This window comes from Mesoplodon bidens (assembly GCF_964165515.1).
Source record: "Mesoplodon bidens genome assembly, chromosome: 14".
Taxonomy (NCBI): domain Eukaryota; kingdom Metazoa; phylum Chordata; class Mammalia; order Artiodactyla; family Ziphiidae; genus Mesoplodon; species Mesoplodon bidens.
Genome location: NC_138170.1, coordinates 76,324,314 through 76,347,368, shown reverse-complemented (window position 1 = coordinate 76,347,368; position 23,055 = coordinate 76,324,314). Strand labels below are relative to the sequence as shown.

Sequence of the window (23,055 nt, the reverse complement as noted above, 5' to 3'; positions counted from 1 at the left end):
TTTCATTGATTATTCCATGCATCTTAAGTCTAATGAAAACTGAAAAGAAGAACTATCACTCTGGAATAGATAATCAGGGAAGTCTTCACGGTATTTGAACAAGAACTTGAAGAATAAGTAGGAAATGTTACAGCTATCCAAATTCAGCAATGCCCTGTAATCTGACTCTTTGGTGGAAATCTGCCAATCCATTCTAAAATTCCTCATTTGGTGGTACAAATTGGTGAGTCAGGAGATCTTTGTTTGAGAAGATCTTGCCCTGCTCAGGCTCATTTAAAAGATTCTACAGTGGGCCCTTAGTATCTATGGGTTCCACATCTACAGCTTCAATCAACTGAGGATCAAAAATATTGGGGGGGGGGGGAAATTCCAGAAAGTTCCAAAAAGCCGAACAGGCAAATATGTACATAGCACTTACATTGTATTTACAATTATTTACATAGTATTTACATTGTATTCAGAATTAAAAGTAGTCTAGAGCTGATTTAAATTATATGGGAGAATATGCATAGGGTATATGCAAATACTAAGCCATTTTATATAAGGGACTTGAGCATCCATGAATTTTAATATCCAAGGGGGTCCTGGAACCAGTCCTCCATAGATACGAAGGGACGACTGTATTCTACTCTAATTCCAGATCTAGGATCTGGTCAGAAACTACTACCACAGCCTGTTACTTGCCCCAGCTCCAGTTCACCCCACAGAAGAGTATCACCATAACTACCAAAGAGGACAAGTTTCTGATGGAAAAATATTTTGTCATCAATCTGAAGAGATTCATCTTTGTCATCTTTCTATTCATTTATACTATTTTTGAATAAAATGCATCACCAAGAAACAGTGTGGTCCTTCCTATGGGAGAAGCAGGAAAGAAATATTCAGAGACATAAGTAGAATAAGTACTCACCTGACAGCAGCAGGGACCTTGTGTCTTACCTGCCTTGTTCCTGAATAAGGCTTTCTTAATTGCTTTTAAGGTGACCCTACAAGTTATTTTAACAATACAGACTACTCAGATGAACACTGGTAGTTTCTAAAGACATAACTAGAGCTGGGTTACTGTATTCTTTCCTCCTGGCCTAAGTGGAAAATCGTTCACACAGCTTTTAGGATAGAAAGAGTACAAGCATGAGTAATATCATTAATGGTCCATTCTCATAAACAGATTTATTAGCTCCTAAAGAGAAAGAGCTTCAATCTATTTAGAAGTATTTAGAAAACCTTATTTTTAAAAATGCCTGTTGAATTCATAAAAGCCAAAGAGTAAATGTTAGCTGTTTCCAAACCGATCCTCATCTGTTGGATTCAAATTGCTTTCAAAATGGCCATGATCTCAAATGTCAGTCACTTATTTTTCAAGTAATACAATGATGTATGAACATTTTCATGTTTCCAGATAGCAGGATTTTAATAAAATGTGGCCTTTATAGATTTAATCTTTGGGCTGTATCTATTTGTGAATGACTCTGAAGGTTATAATGACAGTAATATGTCATTTGCTAAAGCTCAAATGTAAACCTCATCTGACTATGAAGCTGGTGGTTGTAATTAATAACTAAATTAATAAATCTGGTCAAATGACCACCCAGTGTCTGCACCTCAACCTAGCTTTGTTGTGCTTATTTAATTTACTGTCTCACTTAATATTCTATAAATAGGCAATATGGCTTACTTTACCAACAAAGCAGTTTTATCCTAGAGTGATATTCACATAATAGGGAGTCAGGAAGGTCTTAGGACACATCCCTCAGGAATGTTAAGGGTCTACATTATATTAAGAAGCAATACCATTAGTCTGTTATTTAGTCTTATTTTTTATCCAATCGAACATCAACATGCTTGAACTTCTAATACTATATTACAATCTACACAATCAGAACCAATAAGGTCTATCGTCAATGAATGTTTCTAAAAACATTATATGTACTGTGAACTTAACATTGCTCTAAAAAGTAAAGTCTATTTAAAAAACATTATATTGGCAAAGTGTTATTTATATAAGTCTAATTTCAAAATACTGTTTAACACTGCAGTGTTATTAATACTCAGTTTTAATAGAACATCGATAAACTAGCCTGAGAAATCTTAAACCGACTTGTACTAGGTCTAGCAGTGGTACTGTGATCACTGTCCCTAATCTGATTTTCATCAAAAATCTATGAAAGGTCTCTAAGGAAATTATTTTAAGTGAACTCAAAACCATGAATTTAATTTGGTTTTCAATTGGAAGAAACTGGCTCAATACTATCTTAGATGTAAATTAGCACTATTAACTTACTGTCTGGAATTTTGTGGAGGCCCAATATCTTGAAGTTTTGAACTATAGAGCTCTACTTTTATAAATGAGGAAATCAAGTTATGAAGGGAACTTCAGTGATTTTCCCAAGTAGCAAAATTGGTTCTTAAATCACTGTCTCTTAACTCAAAATCCAGTGATTTTTTACAGAAAAAAAAAAAAAAGAGGGGGATGGGAGATGTCTATTTGTAGAAAAGAAAATTTTATCTTTCTATTATCTCAATGCCAGAATATTCTTTACTGTAGACCTATCTGCTGAATACTATATTCAAATGCAGTTATCCTCTCTATTAATTTCCTAGGGCTGCTATAACAAGATACCACAGAATGGGTGACTTAAACAACAAAATTTTATTCTTTCACCGTTCTGGAGGCCAGAAGTCTGAAATCAAGTTGTCACTAGGGTTGGTTCCTTCTGTGGGCTCTGAGGAAGAATCTGCTTCATGCCTCTCTTCTAGCTTCTGGTGGTTGCTGGAAATCCCTGTCATTCTTTGGCTTGTGCGTAACTCCAATCTCTGCCCCCATAGTCACCTGAAATTTTCTCTCTGTATGTCTCTCTCTGTCTCTGTGTCTTTCCTCTTCTTATAAGGACACCAGTTATTTTGGATTTAGGGCCCACTCTAATCCATTATGACCTCTTCTTAACCTGTAGAGAACCTATTTCTAAATAACATCACAATCTGAAGTTTGGGATGGACATGAATTTTGAGGGGATATTATTCAAGCCAGTACATCTGACCTAAATGGTGATAGGGGACAGTTATGAAAGATTTTTTTTCTATCCTGAGTTAACTTACCTTTCTTTGGCTAATAGATTTTTTAAAAAGAATTTCAACATTTTATGGAACATTAAAAAGGATTTTCAATGTGTAATAATTACTAGCCTCTCAATAATTAACCAAATTAAATAATTTCAAAATTATGACCGGTATGTCCTGTGGATTCAGAATTCATAACATTAGATATGATGTACTAGTCACAAAATTTTAATCAAAAATAAAGAAATTGGAGTTATATTTTGCCTTTCTACAAGAAAGTAGACTGAACTAATGGCTAGGCATATCTATCTGTCCTTTAAAGCTGGGTCTGAGAGAAGTTACCAGTACCCATTGAATAGTGAGAGAACCTAATGTAAATATAAACTCAACTCTGTTGGAAAATTTTAGATCAAATGGTGCTCACCAAGGAGGGATAAACAACAAAACAATATTGTACCTATGCATTGAAAATGCAAAGCCAGGAAAGAGGACGTTGCCCTAAAAATTCATGGGAAATTTTTATTTCTAAAAAATAAAAAGGGAAGAAAATTTCAGAAGACAGCTATTTTGCATCTTCAGAAAAGATAAAAGAAATGGCCTCTGGAACTAAAGCAGGGAGATAGCAAACTGAGATAAAGGCAGAAATGCTAAAGCTGAAAAAGAAAACATATGAAATGTATTAACAGAATTAAAATCTGTACTGGACATAAAAGAGCAGAATTAACACTACAGAAAACCAAATCAATGCTATGGAAATCAAAGATTCAACCCTCCACAGTACACAGAGAAAATGGTCAAAGCTAAACATGATGAGAAAAGTTTACACATTAAATTTTCTGGCTCATGGAGAAACTGACACAACTCTCTCCATGTCAAGTTCAAATTTCCAGGATTAAAAACCCAGTTGGCGTTCCTAGGTTCTAATGTCCAAACAAGCAACAGATAGTAGCCAAGGACCTATTTCTTCAGACTAGAGGAGAGACCAGGGAGCTGTTTATTTGTGGCCCAGGCATATTGCTCCAAAAGTATCTACTACAGATCCCAAATATGAAAACAAAAAATTAGATGGATGGGTGGATGGATAAATAGGCAGATAGACACAAATATGTATTTATATATAGATACATTCATAATCATTAGTTTAATTATTAATATTTTCTAAAGCAATTCAACCAACACACATATATTTGAAACATATTTTATTTATTAACTATGGATCATATTCCCTTTTAGCTGGGTTAGATACACATAAGAACCCTTAACAATCATTATTTTAGTTCCACAAACACTTTTTTAAAGGCGATATCCTAAGTGCTGCTTAAAAAATACTAAAATGAGCAAAACAGCTATTACTTTCCAGGAGTTTGCAAACAAACATATAATGAGAATAACAAGTGCACAATAAACTCTCCCAAATTCCTTTTCCCAAACTTAGGTGATTCCTAGTTTTACCATTCTCATGCCTTCTCTCTATACTTGCCCCTTGTCAAGCATATGGAGTCTCATGGCCTCAACCACTACCTGTATTAATAATTAATAGACAAACTGCTATTACATAGTATCTTATGTTTAAATAGAGCTTCATATTTCTCATATATGCTATCTCAGTTAATCTTCACAATAACCCTGAAAACTGCCTGCTATGCGCTAGGAAACGAAAGATTCTTCTGTCAGGAGATAATATTTTAGCTGAACTTGATGGATTAATAGAAATCTTCCAGGCAAAGGCAAGAGAGTTTCCCAAGAAGAGAGAAGAAGCAAATGCAAAAGTACTGAGAAGTACAATCCACAGTATGACGGAGCAAAGAAGAGTGAAAAGATGTAGCAGGAGATGAGGTTGGAAGGGTATAAGCAAGAGCTAGAAAATAAAGGGTCTTGTAGGCTGTGCATTTTTATTTTTACTGTATAAAGTGAGAAACCACTTAATGGTTTTATTCAAGGGAGTGATGTGATTTTATTTTTTTTTCAATAGCTATGAGAATGAAAAACAACAAGTCTCTGGAGTGAGATGACGAAAGGCTGAACTAATACAGTGGCAGTGAGGGATGAGTTTGAGAGACATTCAAAAAGTGGGATTTATAGGACTTAAGTAAAGATTTGATGGGGAATGAGAGAGATGGAGGAGCTGAAGGTGATACCCAAGGTTTGATTTAGAGGACTGGGTTGATAGGGGGCACCTTCAAAGCGCTAGGGTGCACAGGGAGATCAGTGGAGGTCGGAGGGTGGGGGGGAAGGGGAGATAATTATTTTGTACACTTTGAACCTGAAGTATCTGTAAGAAATTCACATGAAGGTGTTCTGTAGGCAGTTGTAAATAAGGAACTGGACAGTAATGTCTGGATTTAAGATCATCAGTGGTCATTTTTTCTCTTCTTGAACACTCCCTCTTTAGGATGGTAAAATGGACTTAAAGGAGATATATAGTAAGGACAGAAAAAAAATGAGGGAGGCTTCTGTTTGTTCTCCTTCAGGCAGTAGATGAAAAGGCAGGAATGCTGGGAAAGGTAGACTTTTATCTGAGCCTGTTTCCTTCCTGCATCCCCTCACCCAAAAAATAAATAGATGCTCTGTGGTTAAGGCAGCCAAGTAGCAGTCTGCCACATAGTGGAAGATTCTGAATACGTGACTTAGGGTTTGAAGTTTTCTCAGGAGGAAACGGGAGATTATTGAAGAGAAATAATATGATCACGGTATACACAACACTTATCTTGCATAGGTATATTAGGTGGATAAAAAAGTAGTAATTTACAGAGGGAGAATCACAGTATTATTTGGAATGGGGTAAAGAAAAAGGAGGAATTAAGGCCAACTGAAGAAGGCATCTGGAGATGTTACTAATACATATGTTGTGTCAGTTTCCTCCTCATCTGTAAAATGGATTATAATAGTACCTATCTCACACTTCATAGAGTTGTTATTAAATACAATATTGCATATAAAGTGCTCAGTACACTGCCTGACACAAAGTAGGTGCTCAATAGGTGTCTGATAAATGTATAATGAATGAGATCAAAAGAAATTCAGGCTGCAGGCACTACTGAACACCACTACTGGTTACCGAGCATTTTCTTTCTTTTTAAAAAATCAGTACAATCCACTCTCCTAGAGACTATGGTACAGGTGCTAAACCTACGTTCTGAAAAAAATCAAAGGTCATCAATGGTCACTCTTTCTCTTCTTGAACCTCCTTAGGATGGTAACATGAACTTTAAAGGAGGAATATGATAAGAACACTAAAAACTGAGAGAGCCAACTGTTTCTTTCCTCCTTCGGGCAGTAGGTAAAAATGTAAACTCCACCATGAAAATACTTTAGTAAAGACTGTGGGTTTTTGTTGGTTGTCTCAGACGGGGTGTAGAATTCATTATATTTATATTTCCCTTAAATTATATGCTAAGATTCTCTGTTGAGTCTGAGTAAAAATTCAAAAGAAGTGTAATAAGGAAAATAGAGATTGAAGGCAGAAACAAGTCATTAAGATCTGCTTTAGACAGGAAGGGCTTTTGAAGACCCTTCAGGATCAGATGGTCTCCAAAGTACAGAAGTTTCAGAATATGAATCTATGATTATACTGGCAGTGGCTAATCACACAACTAAAAAAGAGTACAGCCTAGACAAAAGGACTACCTAAAAAGTCATCAAAGAAAAGGAACAGGGGCCATATATAGTCCAGTTCTGCTATCATAATTTCTTTTGTGTCATCACTAACAATAGTGGTGAAAATGTCCAACTTAAGACCACTGCTATAAATCTATAGGTTAGGCCCAAATGTAGAAGACATGGAATGAATGGAAAGAATGGAATAAAGCATTTTCTATTTTTAAATAGTCACAGCAAGTGCTGTAGATCACCTGTGCTCGCTATGACTATTTCTGAGATTCCAAGAAACTTCTGGAAACTCAAAACTCTGACTATGATTCATTCAGCAGGGACTTTAATTTTTATTGTGGATTGTTCAAATTTTAAGAGAAATTGGTGACACAGCAAAGAATGATCTTTCAAACTGAGTTTAGATTCAATCATGGATTACAGAGATAAATCAGGAGTGGGCTGGGTGAAATGATCAACTGAGTCCATTAAAACTAGGGCTTTTAATCCCTCTTCTGTGTAGAGAGGCATGAAACGCTCCCTCTAACTGCATGGGAATCACTCCTTCATGGTCTTGCATTTTTCCACCTATTTTAGGAAAAAAAAATGTAGAAAGAGTCCAGACATATTCAATGAAACACTTTATGTGTCAGAAAAACTGCTGTACAGTTTTATTCTAGGTGATAACTTCCTGTTTGAACTTCCTGTTTGTCTTTAGGGACATTATTTTATTTTGTTGGTCTATCCATATATTTTTAAAAATAGGATTAAAAAATCAGGATACACATAATTATCTTACATAATGCCTCTCCTCTGTAATGATTCATACCCTTAGCTTTTTGAAATAAAGGCACTTTACCCATACAAGAAAATTACTATCATTATTCTTTATGAATTTAAATGAGTATAAATCCATTTTTCCAATTCCTGCGTCTTTTCATTTTCTAATGTTGTCTTCCAAACACTTTTTCTTCCAATTTCCTAAATGCCCTCATGCCTTAAGGTCCACCCTTCTTGGCTCATATATTTTATACAGAGCATGTCTGATAAATAATATTACCATGAGGTCACAGGGGCACAGGCTTAGACCTGTTATATCACTGGCAATTTGCACTTTTACTGCCATTCTCAGTTTTCGACTTGTCTATGCCACAAATAAAGTGGATGGAAATATTAAATGAAGTTGTGTACACCTGAAAAATCGTCCTTGGTTTTATTTTGTTTGTTTGAATCTAGGAAGGAGTGAGGTGGAAGTAAGGCTACTTCAGGAAAGAATATAATTTGTAACTGAGGAAAGGAAAATGGCTTCTCAGTTGTTTCCGGGCAAGTGAGGCTTCTACCAAGTACTCCAGAAAAAACAAACAACCCTCTCCCTAAAGCACCTTTCTCCCCTTCCCTCCTCCTGCCCCCGACGGACCCCCTCTCTCTCTCCCCAAAATCTCCAGGATGTGAAAGCTGACACCGCGGGCGGTCCGCAGTGCTGGGGACATGGCTTCAAGTTATGCGACAACTGCTGCAGCTGATAGCTTCTTTACTAAACACCGTGCAGTGTCCCAGTCCCTCTACCCCAGGGCAGCGCATCTCTGCTCTTCTGTAATTACATCTGAAAATGACTGAAAAAGGGAAAAAAACAGGGCTCCCTCATTTTTTAGTGTCCCTGCCACAGTCCTCTTTTAAAGATCATTCTACCATCCTATAGAGGGGACCTGCTTTCTGTAATTTAAATGATAATTATCCCTTCGGTGTTTTTAGGAGGGGCTTCCCTACTGGGACTTCGTGTTGCATATATAAAAGGCATCACACACACATACAATTTTTTAAACAACAAATGAGCTTAAAAAGATAAAGCTGCACAATAACTGGAGATTAAAAAATAAGATATCGCCAAACAACGCTTCAGTGCAAATAGAACTAACAAGCAAAATCTTGCCCAATTAGACAAAGCTGCTTCACAAAAGGGCACGCTTCTCAATCAGATCTCCCCTACAGCACAACACGGTCTAAAGTATCAGTGTTCATTTTTCCCTACACACAAGTTGTCAGTAAGTCATCAACGACCTAACATTGCCACGAAAGAGACCTCCAGGGCGCGATAAATAAGTACATCTCCTCGAAGCAAAGAAATGGCATCACGACCCCTACGGTTGATACGGTTTGCAGCGCGGAGACTGTTCTCCGAAGAGAAATCAGAAAGCACAGCGTAAAATGCTAGAGTAGGGGAAATGACAAAAGACTGGAAATCACTTTGAAAGCTTTGGAGGTTGTGTCCGTGACCGAACAAAGCGACTTATCGAGAACTGACTTTTGCCCCCACCCCATCCCGAGAAACGGAAAGAATCGGGCCGGGCGAGCCCCGCTGCGCAGTGCGTATCGCGGCCGGGGAGCGCAGCGCTGGCGCCCGCCAGATTCACAACCTGCTCGGCTGCCGCAGCACGCCGGGGCCGCACGCCCTGCTCCGCGCTAATCCACGCTCCGGGTTTCCGCGGTCACCGGCACCGCGCGGAAGAGCCCTGCCGGGAGGGCACCTCGGAGGGCTTTGTCCGGGGAGTCCCGGGAGCGCTCTCCCGCTCTGTGCCACCTGCCCGAGGCGTCTGGCCCAAGGGCGCGCGTTCCTGACCTGTGGGCGGTCCAGGTTGGCCTTGAGCTCGAGGCAGCGGCTTAGGCGTCACCGTAGAAGCCCTCACCGAACACTAGCCTTCTAAAGCCTGAGAGTTGTCCGGCGGAGTTTCTTTTGATCTTTGCTTAAGTAGCCTCAGGTTCTTCCAAGCTGGACGCCCCCTACTAGCAGTCAGGGGTAAACTCCCTCCTAGCAATGGAGGTTTGTCTGCCTCGAGCCCTTTGGCCAAGGGAGATACTCATGGTGTCCTCAGAACCGAAAACGGCAGTTTTCCTGGACGTGATAAGGTACTTGAAGGCACTCTGCAAATCGTAAAACTCTCTGCTTAAAGAGAAAGTCGATCTTCACTGCGCCTCCAGAATTTCCCTCTCTTGAAAATTCGCACCTGAATGTAAACCTCAACAGGGATTTTGTTCGCTGCCTTTATCCCCAAGGCATTGAAAAGTGCCTAAAGTCAGTAGGCAGGTGGTCAATGAATAATTGTTGAAATAAGCGAATGTACAAACAACACACCTGAGGAAACTGATCAGGTTGGGAACATGTAAGAATTCTTGCTTTCCTGGTAGGCAAGCCACCAAACATTTACTGGGTACTACTCCTTGCCAGGTCTTCCAGGCTTTGGCTAGGACAGTCAGGCTCCGGGGAGGGCTGGCAAATGCACGTGTCCTTCAAGGGCACAGAAAGGGACTTTATAAAATGGCTTAGTCCAATCCCTCAACCCTGGATTCCGAGGAAGTTTCATTCCCTCCCCTTCAGTATCCCCTCCCCAGCCCCACCCAAAGCACCTTCAGTAAAATATATTTAGTGCATAAACAAGGCGCTTATTATTAAACGTTGGTTGATGATTAGCATGATTTGCCCAAGGTCACCCAGGACAAGAACCTTCAGAGCCAGCTCCCTTCAACACACATTTCTCCAACGCCGTTCTGGACCAGGACCCTCCTAAGTAGTGGGGTACTAGAAGGCCTGGCTCCCTGTACTCCCAGTATAAGACCCTCGGAAGAAATGGCCCGCACAAAGTGCCCACCATAAGAGTTTCCTCGACAGTGAGCCGGGAAGACGCGCTCACAGCTTGCTGGGAACTCTTCCTTCAGAGAAAGGAATTTCTGCAGTTTTCTCCTTCACCTTGCAGCCCGACAAAGAGTGGGCCGGGGGCCCTCTAGGCATGAGGGTGGCGGGAAAAGCAGGCTCCACGTGTCCCAGCTCTGGCCTCAGCCTTCACCACCAGACGGGGTAACCGCGGGGCGTGGTGAGCCCAGCCCGCTCTGCCAGTCCAGGTGAAGGTTGCTGGAGTGGCCAGGCTCCCTTTTCTTAGCTACTTTCCTTCTGAGTTTCTGCTAAAACCTGGAGACATGGAATCCACTCTCGGAAACTCCGAGCCCCTCCAACTGAGCATGCGCCAATGCCTGACTGCTTTTGGTCACGGCGCCAGATCTCTCCGAGCTGGGCTGCGGAGCCCGGAGGAGGAGGGAGGAGGGAGGGGGGAGGAGGGAGGGGGGAGGAAGAAGGAGGGGAAAGGGGAGGGGGTGCCTGGAGAGGCGGCGGCTCCGGCGCCTGCGCATCCGGCTCCAGGGACCCTAGGTTTTCTATGGGATTCCCAATCTGCACCAGAGACTTACCGGAGCGTGCTGCAGCGACTGCTGGGCTTGCAAGGCGCGACCCAAAAGGAATTTAAGCAGTCTAGAGCTCCACAGAAAAAAAGAGCGTGAGAGAACCATTCACGGAGACGGCTTAACCGTTTATCCGAATTAAATATATGTACATATATTTATTTACAAAGAACTGTTGAGTTTTATCATTTTCGCTAAGTGGCCGTGGGCAGCGCTATAACAGTAAGTGGAAAATACGATCTTCGTGGCATTTCTGCATGTGTAGTGCAGCCAGTTGTCTGGGAGATGCTTTGACTATTGCCACTTACTTTGCTTTGCATAGATACATCTAAATGCACGGTGACAATTGCTTTGGTTAATGCTGGTGATATGAACGTACTGTTAGTCCATGAGGGACCTTTTGGAATAACGGGGGCGGGGGAAGGGGGAATGTTTATATGCAGCGTGTTTGGGGGATTGTCTTAGGCTGGATTTAAGATAGGTGAAACAGCGGTGCTTTTTAAGTTTGTCTCTAGGTAGGCAGATTTCCTTACACAGATTTAAGTAGCTAATTGACCGACTGTGAAGTTTTCCGGTTGCTGATAAAACTCTTGAGCGGTTGCAGTCAAGTACCAACCTGTCATCCGTGGGGCTGGTGCACCATTTTTCTCACCGTGGAAGAGCAGCGAACGTGTTTGCTAAGTAAAACTGAGTGGACGAGATGGTGTGGAAACCAGGGTTGGTTTCCAAGTGGAATGTTCGTGTTTAGAACCACAGAGCTAGGCGCTAGAAGCACATTTCTCTGTTAGTATTTAGAAATGAGTAGATAATTTTTCGGGTTTGATTTTTCATCACGATGGTGAATGGGCAAAAAAAGGAAAGATGTTCAACCGCCCTGTCAGCCCGGTCTATTCTGAACAGAGTCTGAGACTCAGAGCCTCTGAATGGGGATTGTCAGACCCAAACTAGTTACCTGCCTTTGCATCCTGTATTCGCATTCCGGAGTGCAGGGTTGAAAAATGTAAACCCAGATGTTTTACCTTTAGTAGTGTTTCTTTAAAGGAGAAAAGGTCGTGCTGTGTTTTGAGTTAAAATGGGTTCTTCCTTGCCCAGAAACGGAAGAAGGGTCTTTGCAAGGTCAAACCCCCGTGGAAATCAGGGACTCTGGTGAATTGGGGGAGGGGGCAGGAAATGGTGACGCGCCCTGGGGGTGCTCAGCACTGCACGATCAGTGCCCTGTGAGATGTCAGAGTGGGAATCCATTTTTCTAGAGTTGCCCTCCTGGCCATATTTTGGAGACTGAAATGAAATGGAAATGCTAGTGGGTGTAGTAAAAACAAGTGTATACTCTCTGTGTGTCATAGCCCACTTGGAGACAGGAGGAGCAAGGGAGCTGTGTTTCTACCTATTAATTTTTTCAATTGAAAGGGATCTCACGTTGAGACAAATTAAAAATGAAACTCCTGGGAAGACGCATTTTATCCTCACAGCCATTTAAACTGCCTACATATGTGTGTTGTGGCTGGTGAGGGGGGAGGGGCGTCCTGCTTCATTGAACACCTCACTCATGAGTATACGGTCATTAAACTTGGGTGTTAATAACCCCAGAAAATGCTGCACTGAAGCAGGCTGGCAGAAGGGCATGAGGCAGGCAGACGAGAAGAGCATGACCAGTGTGTGCTGGATTTCCATGGAAAAAGTAGATCCAATTTCTGGGATGAAATGAAATAAATTTTGCCCCGAATAGGATAGATCATTATAGGACTTTTGGCTCTTTAGTCAGTCTGACTATCTGGAACCCTCTGAAGGAATTTATAATTTATTTAAATGGATGCAATTTGAAATAGAAAATTCGAGAATATCCTCTCCTTGGAAACCCAAAGTGTAAATCATACTGCCTTCTCGGTCCCTCCCTTCTTTACTCCAGGGCAGAAGGACCAATCATTTTTCATAATTGAGCCATACCCCTCATCAACCCTGAAAGTTGGAATCAGCTCCCTGAATGGTGCAGGTGTTGCACTGCATTGATGAATGGGTGGTGGAGAAAGAAGGGGAAACCTGGTGTGAGAGCTCATAGATGTTTGCTCTCAGATACCCTGCTTCATAGGCTGACAGTTATAGAGGAAAACATTGGGCAGAGACCTTCGAAAGCATCTAGTCCAAACCTGTTGTTTTACGGATGAGAAAATTGAGGCTCAGAGCCATGGAGCTAGGAGAAAGTCAATTAACTGCTAGTCTATGGAATAAAGAATTAAAAAGTATTGTTGAGTGGAAGTGTTCCCTTCTCTCTGCACTTACAGCATCCTCAATGACATAAATAATTGCCTGCTCCCCAGCACATCTTTCGAGAGAGAGTCCCAGGGTTCCTTTTCATACCATTGCATCTCTCTTCTCTGCCTTTTTCTTTTTTTTTTTTGTAAGGTCTCCATCTCTTTTTTCTATTGTCCCTCACTTCTGATATACCCACCTCATTAGATGTTTACTCTGGTCTTCCTAGCTTCTCAGTCCATTTCTTTAGAATCCTTCAAGTTTTTGGAGAGAACTGGCAAACCAGTTGGAATCTTCAGCTCCTGTTTGAAAACTGTCCAGGCCCATTTGTATCCCCTCTCTGCTCTATTCCCCAGAATCCTTTAAGGAATCCAGCCTTCTGAGACACTGCAGGTGCCTTCCCTCTTTTCTACCTGTTTCACCTCCTCCAGCACTGCTGCAGCTACAGGCTGACCTAGTGGAGTGAGGAAGCTGCAGTGTAAACACACAGCAGGCTCTGCCAGCTCTCCTTTCTCCTAGAAGGCAGAACCCAAATCCAAGCTGCCTGTCTCCAGCCTTCATGGAAATCCTCCAGATGAAGCCACCTGCAGAGAAAGGGGCTGGGGGCTGGGCGGGAAGACTGAAGGAAGACGCCTGAATCATTCTACGTGAAGCAGGCGCTATAGAGGAGAGCAGTGCAGCTTTTTAAAACCTTTAGAGCTTTTAAAGTGCCGTCTTGCTGGACAGGGACTGCAAAGCAGGCAATAATACCTGCCTAATTGGCCCTTCTCTTTCCTTCTTTTTTTCCTCCTTTCTGTTCATTTGCTTTCTCTATTTCTCCCTCATTTTCTCCCTTCCATAAAAATTTCCTGAGTGCCTGTGCAATAAAGCTCTAGTCCTTTTAAAGATAATCCAGGCATTCCTGTCCCTTCTCGCAGGCACTCAGAAACTGAGACTGAAACTATCACAAATGTCTCCTTTGGGGAAATGCCAGGAATTCTTACCTGAAAAAGCGGAGACATTAGTGGAGGCTTGAGAAAGACAAAGTCTGCGTCTCTTCTTCGTTTGAGAGATAAGCTAAATACACTTGGAAATTGTTGAGGAAGCTAAGGAAGCAATGTGGTGAGTTTCTCAACACATTCCCCAATCAACAATTTAATTTAACCACTTCCCTCATGGTAAACCTTTACTGAATTGGGATGAGCTCTGTCCCATAGAGTCTGTCCCTGACAAATGCTCTTGGGTCAGATGTCACCTGGTCTTGCTATCCTGTTCTGAAAACAGGCATGTCCAAGCTATTGTGAACACCACATAGCTTCTGCAGATATCAGAGACTTGTAGCTGCTAAGCGTCCGGCTTTGATTTGCTCTGCCATGAGTCTCATTCTGTAATAGGATAGCATGGTTAGAAATGTTGTCCTGGGCAAGCTGTAGGTTTTCTATTTGGGTTGCATATAGGTATGGAGTCCAAACATTGCTGAGGAGCTCCCTGTGGCATTTCATAGAATGACAGCTTAATATCAATATGAAATGTGTGGTTTCCTAATTCGCAAGGGCCAAATATATTTAATGTCGTTCTAAACATCTTTTTCTTTGTATGGAGTAATTTTTATGCTCCTACGATTAGTGATTATTTAGGAAGACAGGAAGGTTCTTCTTATTGAGGGATCACATTCAGTTAATCTAAGGTTGAAATTGACAATGTCCATCTCAGTTGCATTTAGTAGATATAAATATATTAATTTTCTAAAGTATCAAATGGTGCAGAGATAAATTAATAAATGAGTGATATTTCTACTATCCCAGTGGTTAATTCACATAATTTATAGAGTATATGAACTGGATGGGATACATATAAGTTACCTAATCCATCCCTTCAGCATGTAAAAAATATAGTAGAGTAAGGAACATTTTTATCTTAAAGACATATCTGCAAAGCGAAAGCACATTTCACAAGGGCAGAGATTTTAATGATCTTTTTCATATTTCCACAATATCTATACAATGTCTTTTATAGTAGATACTCTGTAATATTTCTCAATTAAATATTTGTTCTCCTAAGAATCAGTTACATGTAACTTGTTAATTATGTCAAGAAATTAAATCATTTATACTAAAAGCATGCACAGAATTAGAATTGCTTTAAATATCTTTATGTTACTAAAAGGAAAATCTAGACTAAAAGTTATTTTATAATTTACTTTCAGTAAAGACGTAAAAGCACTATATTAATACCTTTAAGCATGCTTTTTAATCCACTTACAGAGTATACGCCCTTTTATTTCTTAATAAGTAAAAATGTATATTATTTTTACCTATCTATAAGAATTGATATCAATATGTAAATCTAGACTATAGTAGTAGATATGTGTACCAATTACTTAGATCATGGGTCTCATGAGCTATGGAATTATTTTAACGTGTTCACACTGTGAAGGGACCATAACACTGGATTTCTCATTTACAGTTTGTTTCTAAAGACGGCTTATGCTCTTTTAAGTGATCAAAATAGTTTGAGTTACTTCCAGCTTCATTCATTGAGAACTCCACAAATGGGATCTTGGGGGTGCTTTAGAAACTGCTTAATGAATGAAACAGAAATGGAATAGCAAGTTACTGAAGAATCCTCAAAGAGGTTTGACACTTTAATAATAAGGTGTCTGTGAATACATAAAGAGATGTTCTATACCCTTATCAGCTAACTTAAAGCATGCAAGTCAGATAATTTGTCCATGATTCTTTTGTTTTCTCTGGATTTCTCCACTGCCTTCCTTTACTGCAGTTCTAACACAGATGACCTGCTGTGTGGCCATCATTTGTTTTTTTGGGTTTTTTTTAAGACAATGCACCGCATTTCTAACCATTTGTTGTATTATTTTCAGGTGAACAACCTATTTCCTTTTGTTCTAAATTACAATTAAGACTTGGAGTACTCTCATTCACCAAGTGGCTTTCAAGCTCAATATATCTAATGCAATAATTGCTGAACTTTTTATAGAAAGAAGAACTCTCTTAATTGAAAAGATTTCATTTTTTTGAAGTACTGCTCATAAAAGGCAAAGTGTTAACAAATCAGTTAAATTTACTTGCAATTATTATAGATCTATAGAATGAATACTATTTTTCTTTATTCTTGCTCGAATAGGGATTTTTCTGAAAAAGAAATCTGTCACTTTAAGTGTATTTTTTTCTCCTTTCTTTGGATCTTGTTTGTTATCTCTTGGGCTCTGAAACTTTTGAAGAGCTGAATGTAAATAGATTTTTTGCAAATTATTAACATGTTAAATGTGCTTTGTAGCCTCGGTAAATTTTTTCCAATGTTAACAACTAGATACTAATATTTCTGTTGTTTCAGACTTTAGAATGTTTATTGCATTTGAAGGCTTCTTAGAATAGTAGATTCTGGTGCTGCTGGAGTCTGGTGTTTTACATTTTGTCTTGGCTTTATTAATTTGTGATTAGCATGTTTATTTCTGATTTCTTGAAACCCAATCTTAAATTGAGTGAAATTTCCCATTGGAGGCCCATTAAGCATTATCAATAAAGTTGACATGTTTACGAATGTAATATTTTATTTTTAATGTATGAAATAGTGTTGTACAAGTCTGATTTTCAATTAGCAACTGCTGGAATTCTTTGGCTTTTGACGTGATGAGTTAATGAAAGACTATCAATTTTGTTTATTCCAGAAGTTCAAGTGTTTCTTAAATTTATACATAAGGTGTTTGGTGTTTGCTTTCTTACTCATATGGGAAATTTTATGAAAAATAAAAAAGAAATTGTGAAATAAGTTTAAATTCTAAACAAAATTGTTAGTTTTTCTTTTAAATGTTTATAAAGGTATTTATTCCTCAGAGTGAGGTGAAAACCATCCATTCAGTCTTCCCCCATTTTTAGTTAGTAAATGGAAAAATTCCTCAACCCTCACGAAGGTTTCAGTTGACTCAAAAGAAACTATAGGAGGAAATGTAAAACAAGAGTTTTCAAGCTAGATACATTTAGATAAAAATCCCCAGTTCCACAGTTTATTAGTTCTGTGACCTTGAATACGTTGTTTAACCTCTTAGCCTCAGTTTCCATTTAAAATAGTAATTCACAGGATTCTTGAACAGAGAACAGAAGACTATGTATTAAAGGATATAATATAATGCCTCATTATTGAAAGTGTGCAATTAATGATAGTCATTGTCATCACTATCATTCCTTTCATCAGAAATCAATGGTTCATAAACCGCTTTAGTCTCTGAGCTGTAGTAATTCCACTCAAAATGGAACCTCTGAATAAGGAATTGAGCTATGACCAGTGAACAGTTAACAGTGCTTAACCTACCTTGTAAAACAAATATCTATTAAGTAAGTGTGCCAAGCACTGTGTAGTCACTGTGGAATCAGCATTAAATAAAATACAATGTCAGCCTTCAAGGAATTTATTCCTAATGAGGAAGATAAGTACAGTTCAGTACGTCAAGTGAAATAAAAATGTGGTATAGATGCATAGAGGAAAAAATTTCTAGAAGAAGTACCTACACTGAGACCTCAAACTTCCCATTTCTCATTCTTTCTTTAAATGCATCCGATTTCCATTATACCTTTTCTTTACCATCATCTCCCTACCATATAATACCAGCATATAATTAGCCACAACAGAATATGGAACTAAGAGGACTTTTTTTTTTTTTTTTTCGGTACGCGGGCCTCACACCCCTGTGGGGCCCCTCCCGCCACGGAGCACAGGCTCTGGAGGCGCAGGCTCAGCGGCCATGGCTCACGGACCCAGCTGCTCCGCGGCATGTGGGATCTTCCCGGACTGGGGCACGAACCCGTGTCCCCTGAATCGGCAGGCGGACTCTCAACCACTGCGCCACCAGGGAAGCCCCTAAGAGGACATTTTTAAGCTTGTTTCCTAATTGAATACATTTTAAGGTCATCTATTAATTATTTTCCAATGTAGCTAAATAATGTGGCCCTTGCCTCCCACCCAAGCCTCCAGTGGGTCACTGAAACTCAGTGAAAATATTTCAAGAGCCTTGCCTTTGGTTTAAATATTATACGATGATACTTCTATCCTTTAATACCTTCCAAAAAAGAGATTTCTGTCTGATACTCTCTGCTCACCTCCCTTATTACTCCAACTAATTTCATGACTAATCTTTCAAATGTATCTGTGGGAGGACTCATATGATCATACAATCTACTCCTTCATTTTTTTCTCCTAGGGCTTTTATGATAAGGAAAATACACCTCCTAATACCTCCCTTTTTCCCACTGAACTGAAAACGTGTTTCCAAACCCTATACACATACACACACACACAAATCCAAAATGGCCTTACTGTCTTTAGGTCTTCTAAGAGCCTTTTCACTTCTCCTCAGCTTTTTCCTCCTTTCTCCCCCTATTTCCTGCCCCACTTACTAAGGAATTTCAAGTATATTTCTTATCTGGAGTTAAAAAGGAGCATCCTTTTCTCCTTTTGAAGTCTACAAAAGTTGCACCTAAATTCGGAGGCTATTTTGTATAGTAGGAGTATTGGATGATTCACAGAATTGGGTAGGACTTTTGATTCTAATTAATTTGGGGGGCTTGTGAAATGGGATCATATATTTACCTTATAGGAATCTTAATATACATATATATATATATATATATATGATGTCCTCAAGATATATATATATATATATATATATATATATATATATATATATATATATATATATATATATATATATATATGTATGTATATCCGTACCACCTAAAAGAGCTTAGTGCATAGTAAATAATTCTTCCTCCCCCTTCGGACCTCTACCTTCCCTCCTGCATTTCACCATTTCTCCTAGCAGGACACTTAGGTGTTCTGCTCTTTCCAGGTAGATTTGTCCTAATTTGCTGGTGGTTAAATAATAGCTAATATACACATATCCCAGGTAGCATGGTGAGTGTGGTCCTAGAGAATGTATACTGACTGAATCAGCGCCTTAGCATAGACCCGTGTTCCTGCATCTGTTTGGAAAAGTTCCCCATTCATTTAAGACATGCCTCCTACTAAAGTTCCCAAAGCTTCTTCAGTTAATGAACTTGTTCAGTTAATGAACAATCCATCCCCATCCAGTGATTTATAATGCTCTTCATAAATTATGTTGGAGGATATCTGCTAACCTTTAATTATCTTCCAACCTTTATCCTCTCCTTCCTTTACCTTTTCTGAGGTGCCCTGAGTGTGTTTGAAACATTCTGATGACATCCTTACTTCACTTCTTTGTGTCAGGTCTAGCATTATCAAACTTACATATTTTTGGTCCATCAAATGTCCATCAGATAACATCAAATAAATGGAAGAAAGAGAATCCTTAGTGGAGCACACCACATACTACTGCAGAGCATGTTCGAGGCAAGGTTGGCCTCTCAGAGCCTTTGTTTGTTGAGCATTTGTAGAAGTGTGCACTAATGCATGTTGGCCAAGGGCAGAGAACGGCTCTCAAAGCGAGGGTGAGGGAGAGGTGCAGCTACATACAGATACACACCTACCTACCTACATACATACACATATACATGGTAGGCACACAATAAGCTCAATATACTGTCATAGATTGTTTTACATTTTAAGCAAAATATTTAAGAGCAAATAGCTTTATAACAAATCAGCACTTTTGAGATGGCATTACAAGGAAGCCCTTTTGAAAGTTTTCTCATTCTAGGTGAAGTGGCAGAGTTGAAAGGGAAGGTGGTTTAAATTTGGTGGTAAGGACATTTTAGACTTTGTTTCTTTGAAGAAATATTTCCAAGACACTGATGGTTATTTCCCCTCAAAGAGTTTTGTGGAAACGTTTTTCGAGGAAACTAGTGCTTCCTACACCCCACTCTTAAATATTTTCAGTGCATATTTTCATATTAATAATAAATCTGAGTGGTCCTGTTGTAAAGACCCAGTATCTGCTTACTTTGCTTCATCTTATGTTTCCCAACCTGTTTGCACAGAGAACTTATGTTGAAATATGCTTGTTACCATCTTATTGTAGTTCTGAAGAACCCAGTCAGAAAAGAAGGACAAAAACTGAACTATGTAATAGAAAGTACATTAAGACTAGGAGTCATTAATTGTGTGTTTTAGGCATCACAGCCATGTTTTAGGTATCATAAGTGTGAAGTCCTGGAAAAGTTACTTTACTTTTCTGAGTTTTAGTTTTGTCATGTGAAAATAGATATGAGATTGCCTACCCTCTCTAGTTAGGAGTTATTGTGAGATTGATATGACTTTGAACTTACTCTGTAGATTGTATAGTGCCATGTAATGGTAAGAAATTTATAATTATTATTCAACTTTAGAATTTAAGAATCAAAGTACTGATCTTGTGCAAATTATTGCATTGAGGGTATGTCTGCCAAAATAAGTCCCCTGTCCCCTATCCTCCCCCACCTCAGCTCCTAGGATAGAATAACAAATACATGATAACTGTAACCAGGTTTTCACACAGTTAAACTGAAAACGTGATTTCGAAATAAAATAATTCTGGAGGGGAAAACCTAAATTATTTAAGATTTGAGATACATCTATATCTTTTATATTTTTCTCAGGATTTCTCCTGTTGTAGTTGAGCCCATAGCATTTTTCAGTGGAGTAAGCACGTCTCAATTTTCAGAGAGAGTCTAGGGGAAAGAATGGCAGCCATGGCATGCTCATGTGTTTGTTCCAGCAGGGAAGCTTTGGAAATAAGATTTTTATCCTAATGGGGTAAAGAGGTCTATCAGAATAACTGGGCCTTCCATTCCTGGATTCAGCAGGTATATGTAGATCTGAACAATGTAAGAGCAGGGAAAACTGATGGAAGAAACAAAAGAGACCCACACGTGCATATGTCCAAAGGGAATCCATTTTAGACAAGCTCTGTGCCTCTTAGTGCAGTCCAGCAGGGACAATAGCTTCTCCTCAGGGACAATGGAAATCATTTCTCATGAGCTTCCACAGCCCTGATGATAAAATCTGATTCTTTCCTAGGAATCCTTCTCTAGTCATCCTAGCCAAGCGTTATCTCTCAGGCTTCTTATCGCATCTAGACTCATAGTCACTTGTATATGTGCCAGCTGTCCTCTGAAACTGGAAGTTCCTTGAAAGGAGATATGTCTGATAAATTTTTAGGTCCCTTTTAGAGAGGTGTGCCACTGCAGGGCAGTTGACTAGGAGTGGTAGCAAGTCAAGTGTACATTGCCCCATCCATAAGTTGTAAAGTTTGGAAATTTATAATCAGGAGCTATTAAAGAGTTCACAAACACCCAGGATTATGAGAAGCAGCATCTGGGCATCTGACTCACAAAGGGTGTCAATGGCCAGGTTACACCAGTACCAGTCAAGTAAGACTTTGCCCATTTCCTATCTAACCTCCTTTTCTTGCCCACCTCCCTAGAGAAGCAGAGCAAACGATGGAGGAGGGAAGCAAGCAGGATAAAGAACAGATTACAATCTCTTCTCCACTGCTTAGTTCAAAATTGAACTGAGAAAGGAGAGATAGGGTTAGATATATAGTGGAAATTTACATTTAAATTAGACTGAAATTTTTAACACCTTAGAAACAACCACTTTTCTGTTACCTGAAAAGATATAGATCAGCCCAAAATATCATCCTGGAAGGGGAGAGTAGAGCGTATTTGAGGCAGTGATGAGAAAATAAAGCTATATAGCTAACCCATTCAGTAAACTGGTTATAAAAGGAAGAATACAAAATAGCATATGATTCATTCATAAAACAAGGGGTGTAGGCCAGAATTGCTGGTGTAGGTATTAGAAAGAAGAAACTGGTGTGAACTGGAGTGGCAGAGGAAGGTGGTCTGGATCCAGGTCACCAGTGGTACAGGAGAAACTGGAAAAGAGACATTCTTCCAAAGAGGGGCTCTGTAGATGACCATGTACACAGAGGGCTTGTATCATTCATCTTTGGCTCTTAACCAAGATCAGATTCATTTGAATTGGAAGTTATCTCTAGGCTAAGTCAGGAGAGCAAGGAAATGAAAACAGAGATAACTTATACTTTGTAATAACATTAAATAGTAATGGTGTAAAGCAGGGGTCCCCAACCCTCAGGCCACAGATCGGTGCCGGTCTGTGACCTGTTAGGAACTGGGCCGCACAGCAGGAGGTGAGCAGCGGGTGAGCAAGCGAAGCTCCATCTGTATTTATAGCCACTCCCCATCACTCACATTACTGCCTGAGCTCCGCCTCCTGTCAGCATTATGGTGAGTTGTATAATTATTTCATTATATATTACAATGTAATAATAATAGAAATAAAGTGCAAAATAAATGTAATGCACTTGAATCATCCCAAAACCATCCCCACCCCTGGTCCGTAGAAAAATTGTCTTCCACAAAACCGGTCCCTGGTGCCAAAAAGATTGGGGACCACTGGTGTAAAGAATTTAGAGTGTATAGGGCACTGGGTTGGATATTTACACACGTCACTTCACTGAATCCACATTACAGCTCTGCAAGGTAAGTGTCTGCAAGGTAAGCTTCATTTTATGACTGAGAAACTGTGTCTCAGAAAGTAATTTGTTCAAGGTCACACAGCTACTATGTGATAAAGATGTTATTTAAACCCAGGACTCTCTCTACCTTTCTACACAGGCTTTTTTTTCCTCTTTTTAAAAACTTTTTGATTATGGAAAGCATACACATTTGAAGAGAATGATGTAATAATGCCCATGTACCCATCACCCAGCTTTAACCATTATTAAAGTCACTTTGCTTCACTTCTGTACCCATTCTTCCCCCTCCAGTGGTTTAGTTTGAACAAATTAAGACACTATATCATTGCATCTATAAATATTTATATATGTATCTATAAGGACTCTTTAAAACATGTCCACAATACTGTTATATACCCCCAAATTATTTAATATCATCAAATATCTAGTCAAAGTTCAAGCTCATAAGTATTGTTATAGTTTTTCTGAATCAGGATCCAAATAAG

General features: G+C 39.4%; 1 protein-coding gene across 1 annotated transcript in view; it reads left to right on the top strand.

The window, feature by feature from the left end:
• The first annotated feature begins 10,978 nt into the window (after window positions 1–10,978).
• VSNL1 (visinin like 1) overlaps window positions 10,979–23,055 on the top strand; it is a 97,000-nt gene continuing 84,923 nt past the window's right edge. The window contains exon 1 of the mRNA XM_081254439.1: window positions 10,979–11,094. The gene's annotated coding sequence lies outside the window, so the exon portion shown is untranslated. The remainder of the gene's footprint in view (window positions 11,095–23,055) is intronic.